General features: G+C 37.5%; 1 long non-coding RNA gene across 1 annotated transcript; it reads left to right on the top strand.

The window, feature by feature from the left end:
- Positions 1 to 122: 122 nt before the first annotated feature.
- On the top strand, positions 123 to 5,508 carry LOC127525018 (uncharacterized). Its single transcript, XR_007933227.1, has 3 exons — positions 123 to 217; positions 1,621 to 1,691; positions 2,970 to 5,508. It is a non-coding gene; the product is annotated as an uncharacterized LOC127525018 (long non-coding RNA).
- Positions 5,509 to 10,113: the final 4,605 nt, after the last annotated feature.

Below are 10,113 nucleotides of genomic sequence, written 5' to 3'. Positions count from 1 at the left end.
CCCAAGGCAACCGCCGCTGCTGACGAACTGACGCAGGGGAGGCGCGAGGCAGCGCACCAATGAAAACGCTCCGTTAATTATATGGGCGTGTTCGCGTCTGGACTCCCACTGAAAAGAATCTACAGGTAGTAAACAAACAGTGTAAGGAAAATGGCTGGTGCTTAGTGAGGTATTTATTCAGAGATTGTGCATTTTTGTGATTAAACCACAACAGCAAGTAAGTGTGATGATCAAACTCATCTTTATTACATTTTATAAATGCATATTCTTTGAGCACTAAGATAATTTTGCTTAAGTTCTGCAGCAAAGAAGCAAAATACGTCAAGATTATTCCATGCTTTCTTCTGCCTTACATGGTGCATTGGAGCTACATTTTTATTCCAGCGAATTTTTCAAGTCAATTTCTATAGGAACTAACCTTAAAATTTTGGTTGCACAAAACTTTTCCACAATTATTGGTAAAAAAAAAAAAGTAGGCTATATGGAGGAAGTGGTCACAATGGAACCATTAAACTGCCTATTTTAGGATGTTGAGCAAAATATATACATAAATCACTAAAACAATTCATGAAAAAGCACAAATGTAAATATATATTAAACTCATTGCTATGTCCAAAAAAAAAAATATATATATATATTGTATGTAATTAATAAATTAATAATACATTTATGGCATTCAAAACATGACAACTTTCCCCAGTAAACATTTTACAATTTGCTTTATCAAACATGTTTTGATATGAGATTTTAGTTTGGAGAACAGATTTCATAAAATTATAATTTAAGAGGGTTTTTAACTAGGTGTTTGAAACCCCCAGAGAAGCACACTTGTGTAACTGGACTCAAAACCTTATAGTTATAGGAGATATAGCTCTTGAGACAACTTTCTCATGTGACAACTAGCCCCAGTCTCCCCTATATGAATACTGAGACTTAAATATATCACAAATTACACAGTTCTGTTGGCAGACCGTTATTTTGAAACCTGTTCACATTAAAAAAATAATTTTGACATCCAAAAAATCCAGAAATCCAGTGCAAAGTTTAAACTCAAGCTTTGTCTCGTGTATTAGATGACTGAAATAAAAACTAAAGGTCTGGCATATGATAGACAGATCAAAAGATGGTTGAAATGTATTTATGACCATAGGGCGAAGGTCTGGCAGTGGAACAGGATATTCTGTTTCCTCCATGAATGTAAAGAATACATTCCCTCTTCCCACCATAAATCATGTTAAAGGTAGACGTGCATGACGGCACACTCTTTGGAAGGTTGCCATACAACACATTTAAAGACCCCTTCCAGTCTTCATGTTAAATGAATAAGACCTTGTGTCTTCATGCATTTGTGTTTTAAAATGAGTCAAAGCATCTGTTCTGACCACAACCACATCAGGACTGGTCATGGTCTTTGTATATATCCAGTTTCTCCAAGGTCAATTTGATTCAAAGCTTTAATGCTCTGGCAAAGAATTCAACAGAACTTAACCAACATGCTCTTTTTAGAGATTATGTGAAATCAGATTTAATCATGCATTGTGTATATTTAATATATATTCCTATCATCCAAGATCCAGTTTTCAAATGACATCTTCACAGATGTTCTCATTATCTTTTCAGAAGAATTTTCAAAGTTATGATGTCCACAGGGGAATGAAATGGTGTAAATTACCGCTAGAGCTAATAGACTGGTGAGTATTGTTGACCTATTACTCTTAAAATAAAGGTTCCAAAAGATTTAGAAAGGTTTAATGGGGTTTTATATAGAACCTTAGGGTTCTTGACTCAGTTTTAAAGAATGCTTTATTCCAAAAGTGTTCTATATAAGGAGAAATGTCTTAAATAATTGCATAATAGGGTGTAACAATATATCGTGCCACAATATATTGCAATAAAAAAATGCCACAATATGTACTGTGTATAGTTCACCCGAAATGACAATTACTGTGTGAGAAAAAATTCAAGTTTTAGTGTCAGTACTAAATTGAACTACTATATATATTTTTGAATATAATGTAAAATAATGCAATGGGGGAATATTTGTGGGTCCTGGAAATGCCAGATGTCTTATGTTACCAGTAAAATGTGGCCTACTTTATTTTAAATATATCTAGTCAGTGACAGAGTGCAAGCATATTCGTCTAAAATAATTCTGTATTTTCAGCTTCCGAATCATGAATATTTTTATTCTGGTGTCACCATTGTCCTGTGCATTGGGTTACCAGCACCAAGTCCAAGCCTGTTCATTTCCACCCCCAATGTAATACCAAATTTAACATTTTAACCAACAGTACATTTTTTGATAACCATTTACCATGTCTTGGAGTATTGCAATAATATCGTATCGTGATATGTATCGAATCGTGACATGAGGGTATTGTACACCCCAATTGCATAATACTTTGATGTTTAACAGATTATTTCAATATTTTCTAGTGATAAAGCATGTTTGTGAGCCATTTAATTTATAAAATTTTATAAAAAAAGAATTAAAATTATTTTAAACTAAATCCATAAAATGCATGATGGGAACCCCTAAAATGTTCTATATATGAAGCGCCTAACAGAACTCTTAAGGTTCTATATAGAACCTTTTCTAAGAGTGCAATGCATTAGAAGAAACATTTTGGGTTCCCCAAAGAACCTTCCAGTGATTATTTCTTAAAAGAACCATTTTTTTTCTTAATGTGCAGTACATTTTAATAATCTTACCTTTTTCACTACAAAGAACCTTTTGTGCAATGGAAAGGTTCCATGGATGTTAAATGATCTTCATGGAACCATAGATGCCAGTATAGATCCTTTATTTTTAGGAGTGTATTAAAAAAAAAAAAAACGACATTTCAATATCATCTTTAGTGTAATCTAGTGCAAATTTAGAACATTTACAAATAGCAAAAATAAAGTTCTTAGAGCCATACTTTGTCTATTCACTTGCCAGTGATTTGACAGTGATTTTTCTTTTTCAGACTGAAACATGACTCCTTCATTACTCTTTCATTATGAGTGCACATGTACCCTCCTGCAGTAAACTGGATCAAAGACACTTTTCACTGCTTCCTGTTAAAACTTTATGGTGTGAGCTGATGTAAAGGCAGTTAAGAATGCCATTAGACATTAGAGAAAAATCAATGTGGCACTTATTGCTGCATCAAAATGAGCTAATTTAATGTTCAAAATTCTTTATTTTGTTTTTACTAGATGTTTAGTCTACAGGATCTAAACCATTTCACAGAATATCTTGGTATGACTGTAGGTTAATTATTTTAGAAATAGTATATGACACTGTCAGTCAATGTTTAGGTGACATACAGGACAAATGATCCATCTGTGTAAAATATAATCCAAAATGTTAATTCTATTGTGATTTTATCTCAACATTTTTATCATAAGTCAAGATAAATTCAGCTCAAAGACACACAGACAGCAGTCCGGCGCTACACAAAATTCTTCACAACTGTTATTCAAACATGGTGATGTTCACAGTAGAGTGAGAGTTTAAACCCAAGCGCTAGAGTAATTGCAGGGTGTACAGAAAGATGGGAACACACACGCGCTCCACTGCAGGTGCACTTGATGATGTCTGTTATTAGGGGTTTACACGGTGTATTGACTGTTTGAAATGATAGAAAAGACACATTTTGTGCCATAAGTTAGAAAAGGTCTAGGTCATGTCATGTAACCCTGTGCCATGTCATCTGTCACTTCATAACTAGTGTCAGGTCATTGTTGGCTTCCCTTTGCTTTAATGAAAAATTTTAAAAAAGCCGCCAAGGAACAATCAGCCTTCTAAATGCCTTGTAAAATTCAACATCAAACGTAGCATGTATTAGAGGTTACTTAGGCGAATGCCAGCATCTTAAAGGACTCCCGCTGATTCCAGTGACCCTGCACCAGGGTGACTACATCCATCCAGGAACTGCCTCCCTTGGACTTCCTGTTCTGTGTTAGTGCTTTTCACATCAATGAGGGAGATATCCGGGTCAGCGCAGTGTAGGATTACACTAAAAAGGGCAGACGTCTTATTGAAACATCATGAGAAAACTCCAGACACATTTTCATGTGGTTAGACAAGATATATGCGTTTTCTCAAATCTTTACTTCATTTTAAGCTGCTAAATTGTTATATCATCCACACTGTTCAGAAGTTGAGTCAGTAAGAATTATTTTTTCTTTGAATGAAATTAATACTATTATTTAGTGAGGCTATATTAAATAGATCAAAAGTGACAGTAAAAACATTTATAATGTTATAAATTTCTATTTCAAGTAAATGCTGTTCTTTTGACCTTTTTATTAATCAAAGAATCCTGAAAAAGTTTTACGCAGCAATATTTTTCAACATCGATAATACGAAATGTTTCTTGAGTATCAAATCAGCATATTAGAATGAATTCTGAAGGATCATGTGACACTGAAGACTGGAGTAATGATGCTGAAGATTCAGCTTTGCCATCACAGGAATAAATTATATTTTAATAATATTTCACAACATTGTTTTATTGAGACTTCCTATAAAAACCGTTCAAAAATCTTACTGACCCCAAACTTTTGAATGGTATAGTGTATATCTGGTGGTGATTACTCATTGTTCACGTTGGGGTTTATGTTGTACAAGATGGTTTCCTTCGGACTGTTTAGACTGAGAAAAGGTCAATGGCGCTACAAATCAGCCAAGTACTATAGCAGCAAAGGAATTTTGTTTTCCTGTGTTTGTTTCCAGTGTTGCTTGGTGTATAGACTGAAACATGCATACCGGAAGAGTTACTGTAAATAACAAGCTGGTTGGTTCCCCAAAGTGTGTTTTATACAATCTACTGTATCGTTTAGCTATATAGGCTTTAGACCATAATGATAAATATAAAACATACTTAAAATAACGAAACGAAGGACTATTTACTAATGCAGTTACCTGCATAAAGCCTTGATTAAAGCCATGTAGACAGCACAGGGGTGTGGTGTTCCCACTGGGAGATGCCAATAAGCCAGTCAAACACAACCGCACAGGTTTCTCACACTGTAACCCAGTATTCCCTTGCCTTAGAGGCAGGAAAAAGGATAATTTCCTCAACAACTGCTCCACTTTGCATGTCCCTGGGGTTGTCCAGCTGACTAAGAACTGCATATAAGTGCCTCTCAAACACTGCAGGGCCTAGCAGTTGATAATAATGCCACTGGCACAGATGCCCATCAATGGTGTCTCTCATGTATAACAGACTTAAAGCAACACGTAAGCGGGCGGTTTTCTTGTTTTTGACTGTTAAGTGAAGGAATCACGAGAAGCAGACTATATAGCCTGCTGGTGTATATCAGTCAGAAACATTTTTTATTATCAATGTTGAAAACAGTTGTGCTGTGTAATATTTTTGTGGTAACTGTGATACATTTTTTCAGAATTCTTTGATAAATAGAAAGTTCAAAAAACAGCATTTATTTTTAATAAATGCCTTTAGTGTGACTTTGGATTAAAGGGTTAGTTCACCCAAAAATGAAATTTATGTCATTAATTACTCACTCTCATGTCATTTCCAAACCCGTAAGACCTTCTTTCATCTTTGGAACACAAATTAAGATATTTTTGATGAAATCCAAGATTGTTTTTTTTTTTTATCCCCCATAGAAAGCAACGTAATTACCATCATTCAAGGTCCAGAAAAGTAGTAAAGACATTGTTAAGATAGTCAACGTGACTACAGTGGTTCAACCTTAATGTTATGAAGCGACGAGAATACTTTTTGTGCACAAAACCAAAATAAAAATAACGACTTTATTCAACAATTTGAAACAGCATTTTAAAATGAAAACGATCCTCGTCTACACTGGCGTTTCAGAAACGCTCTCCATCTACACTACACGACCGAAAACGCACGTCACATGACCGTTCATGCACACTGGGTTTGCGCGTACAAGAGTAAACAGTTGCCTCTTGCGCATGTAGGCAGCTGCAGTATTGAAAAACTGCAGAGTTTAACTGCACAATGGCTGCTAAAAATGACAGCAAAGATTGTCGTCAAGGATACGCAGAGCGAATGTGGGCAATGTTTTCTAAAGTATCCATTTTGGTCTGTTTATGCTGAAACGCAACCCTGGCGCGACTAAAATGGGCTCAGCAGCGTTTTCGAGGGTCGAAAATGACGGAGTAATGTAAACGACAGGCGTAACCATAGCAAAAGTTATGCGTTTTAAAACGAAAATGCACTAGTGTAAATGGGGCCACAGTATTGGCCAAGGCTGTTTACGCCACGACACATACGTGTGATGCTGACACAGGAGCCAGCCAATAGTGAGCCAGCATTCTGACGTAAACACGGAAGAGCTGAACTGTGTTCACTGCGTACATGTCTGGTAGGGTAGAGAAGAAATTGTTGAATAAAGTCGTTATTTTTGTTTTGTTTTTGCGCACAAAAAGTATTCTTGACGCTTCATAACATTAAGTTTGAACCACTGTAGTCACATGGACTATTTTAACAATGTCTTTAATACCTTTCTGGACCGGACGGAAATTACGTTGTTCTCTATGGGATAAAAAAAAAAACTTGGATTTTATCAAAAATATCTTAATTTGTGTTCCAAAGATGAAAGGTCTTACAGGTTTGGAATGACACGAGGGTGAGTAATAAATGACAGAAATTTCATTTTTGGGTGAACTAACCCTTTAATTTAATGCATCCTTGCTGAATAAAAGTACTAATTTCTTACTGACTCCACAGTATTGTATATGTGAGCAAACACTCTTAGACTTTCTACCTTCTGAATTTCTGTGAGGCCACAAAGTCAATTCTATTTCCAAGAAGTCAAGCAAACAACAACAAAAACCGAGAAGCACAACTTGTTATGAAAAGCTATCACGAAGTCTCCAGAGGCCGCATTCCATTGTCATGATAATTACACCTTTGCACAAGTGACTTGTTGAAGGCGGTGAGACTCACAGCAGGAGCAATGAAAAGAGTGATATAGTGAGAGGAGGAGGAGGAGCAGCAGAGGGGCTTGGACAAAGTGTGGGGTCTTCTGAAACAAAGCTATGTGCGAAAACAGGGGGAGGGGGATGGCGAATGTCAGCACAGACACACACAACTCAGACAGAGATGAGGGGATAATGGGTCTGACCCCAGACAAAGGCGAAACATTAGCCTCTGTATGCCACCCAGGAACGGCAGACAACAGGAGCCTACCAGAAACAAAAGGAGAAATGGTGAAACATCGAACGATCAACACCTTCGCTGATTGTTGAAAGGCACAGGACAACATTTGCTGTATGAAAGTCGCTGGTTTGTCTTGGAATGAGGAAAATGAGAAGGCTTCGCTACTTAGAGAGGTGATTGTTAGATGAGAGGAGAGTCGTAACATGATCTCCCCTCTAATGCTGCAATAACAGATGCAACCAAACTCTCCACCCAGAAAAGAAAAGAAAAAACACAGCAGCTTGAATTCAAATAAGCCGATTGTTCATGGGTCCGGTGTGAGAGTGTTGCCCAGCCCTCTGAAGCAAAGAGAAGCTGATTGTCTCATGGCTCTCTAGTGTATGAGTGTTACCCAGACTGCAGGAGGAAGGTGGGGGCACAAAGGCCCTCTGTCTTACCTGCACCAGCTCTGATTTCACAACACCGCCCGCTCCTGCTGCTACAGCTGGCCTGGAGAGTGACATTGGGCAATAAACAGTGTCTTTTCAATGTTGCAGTGCAAAGCAGAGATTGTAAGTGAGATGGAAGCTAAACCTCTGTGACTGGTGCACAGTTTTAATGCAGTGGTCTCAAACTGGGCCACAACCCTGCAGAGGTTAGCTCCGACTCACCTGCTTGGAATTTCTAGTAATCCTGAAGACCTTGATCAGGTGTGTTTAATTAGAGTTGGAGCTAAACTCTGCAGGGCTGTGGCCCTCCAGGAACTGAGTTTGAGAGCATTGTACTAATGCTTGATGAAATCACAGATGTCACGCGATGTAATTACTCCGCATATAAGCTTAGTAAAGCCTGAACCATCGGTTGTATTTTTTAAACTCTGTTGTTGATTCGAATAGCAAACAACTCTTACTGCATGCACCGCAACTGACTTTAAAAAACGATGGTGGAAATAAATGCTGCATGGAGTCAACCAATCAAAATGCTGCGTGAACTCAACCAATCAGCATGTTCAGCGCCCAAGTCCCACCCCGAAAGTTACAGAACTTTGAAAAAGTACTACCTAGCGAGCAGGTACTTTCTGAGGGAGAATTTTTTACACGGAACTTCATTTAGACCCTAGTTCCTGCGGTCGAAACACACTGAGTACCACCCCAAAGTTCCTAGTTCCTGGGGAAAGTTCCTGTGGTGGAAACACGGCTTATGGGAAGAAAACAGGTTGACGGAGGCAGTGTAATGCTCTGGGCATGTTGGGAAGTCTTGGGTCTTGGCATTCATGTGAATGTAAATTTGACGGTACCAGAATTTGTGTGAATGTTAGTTAGTGACATACCACCTACCTAAGTTTGTTGCAGACAACATACTCCCCTTTATGGCACTGGCGTTCCCTGATGACCATGGCCTGTTTCAGTAGGATAATGCATCCTGCCACACTGCAAAAATTGTTCAGGAATGGTTTGAGGAATGTGACAAAGCGTTCAAGGTGTTGCCTTGGCCTCTAAATTCCCCAGATCTCAGTCCAATTGAACATTAATGGTTGTGCTGGACGAACAAATCTGATTCATGGAGGCCCCACCTCATAAGGGTTAGTTCACCCAAAAATGAAAATTCTGTCATTAATTACTCATCCTCATTTCGTTCCAAACCCGTAAAAATCTGTTCATCTTCAGAACACAAATTAAGATATTTTTGATGAAATCCAAGATCATTCTGTCCTTCCATAGACAGCAATGCAATTACCACTTTCAAGGCCCAGAAAGGTAGTAAAGACATCGTTAAATAGTCCATGTGATTCCAATGGTTTAACCTTAATTTTATGAAAATACTTTTTGTCGCTTCATATAATTTTATTCAACAATTTATTCTCTTCAGTGTCAGTCTCCAACGCTTTTCACGTTGTAAACACAGTGCAGCGCTTCCGAGTTCTGTCAAAATGCAGATTCAGTATTGGCCGGCTCCGGCACCAGCATCACACGCATGCGTCGTGCTGCTCACATGAAAGCATCAGAGACTGACACGGAAGAGAAGAAATTGTTGAATAAAGTCATTATTTTTGTTTGTTTTTTGCGCACAAAAGGTATTCTCATCACTTCATAACATTAAGGTTGAACCACTGCAGTCACATAGACCATTTTAACGATGTCTTTAGTACCTTTCTGGGCCTTGAAAGTGGTAATCGCGTTGCTTTATATGGGGAATCAGAAAGCTCTCGGATTTCATAAAAAATATCTTAATTTGTGTGCCGAAGATGAGTGAAGGTCTTACGGGTTTGAAACGACATGAAGGTGATTAATTAATGACAGAATTTTCATTTTTGGGTGAACTAACCCTTTAAAAGGATCTGCTGCTAATGTCTTAGTGCCAGATTCAGCAAGACACATTCAGAGGTCTTGTGGAGTCCCTCAGAGCAGTTTTGGCAGCACAAAGAGGACCTACATGATATCAGGCATTGTGGCTCATCAGTGTGTGTTATGTTTTGCTGGTTCTTATCATTCCCTTTCATCTCAATACATGAATTCTGCAGTCTTTGTTCATGGGCATAAAAGCTGCATCTGAAATCCCATACTCTCAAGTAGGTACTTGTTTTTTGCAAAAACTGTCTGCTGTTGAGTTCGTCTTTTTAACTTAAAAAATGTATGCTTTTTCATTCACTGTCCTGTGTATCCTGTTTTTAAATGTGATAACACATTCTTTTTTTCCATATAATAATTATAAATTTAAATTTCATTTAAATATAATGTAAAATAATATTAATATTTTACAATATTTTTATGTATAATACACTATTTATAATATTTAAATATAATTATTATGTTTGAATTATATAACTTTTTGGTTCAGCATGAATTAACAGCTAACCAGCAAACCTCATCCCCTTTCAATTCATATTCCCATTAGTTGTTGTTCATTAGCCTCTCTGCTGCCCTCAACAGCTCTGGAGCGCCTGTGACAATTATGTGACTTTACTGCAGGTTCACCTTACATAAGCTGACAT

Source organism: Ctenopharyngodon idella, chromosome 13 (assembly GCF_019924925.1).
Source record: "Ctenopharyngodon idella isolate HZGC_01 chromosome 13, HZGC01, whole genome shotgun sequence".
Lineage (NCBI taxonomy): Eukaryota > Metazoa > Chordata > Actinopteri > Cypriniformes > Xenocyprididae > Ctenopharyngodon > Ctenopharyngodon idella.
Note: the sequence above shows the minus strand (reverse complement) of the source record. Positions and strands in the feature narration are given on the sequence as shown.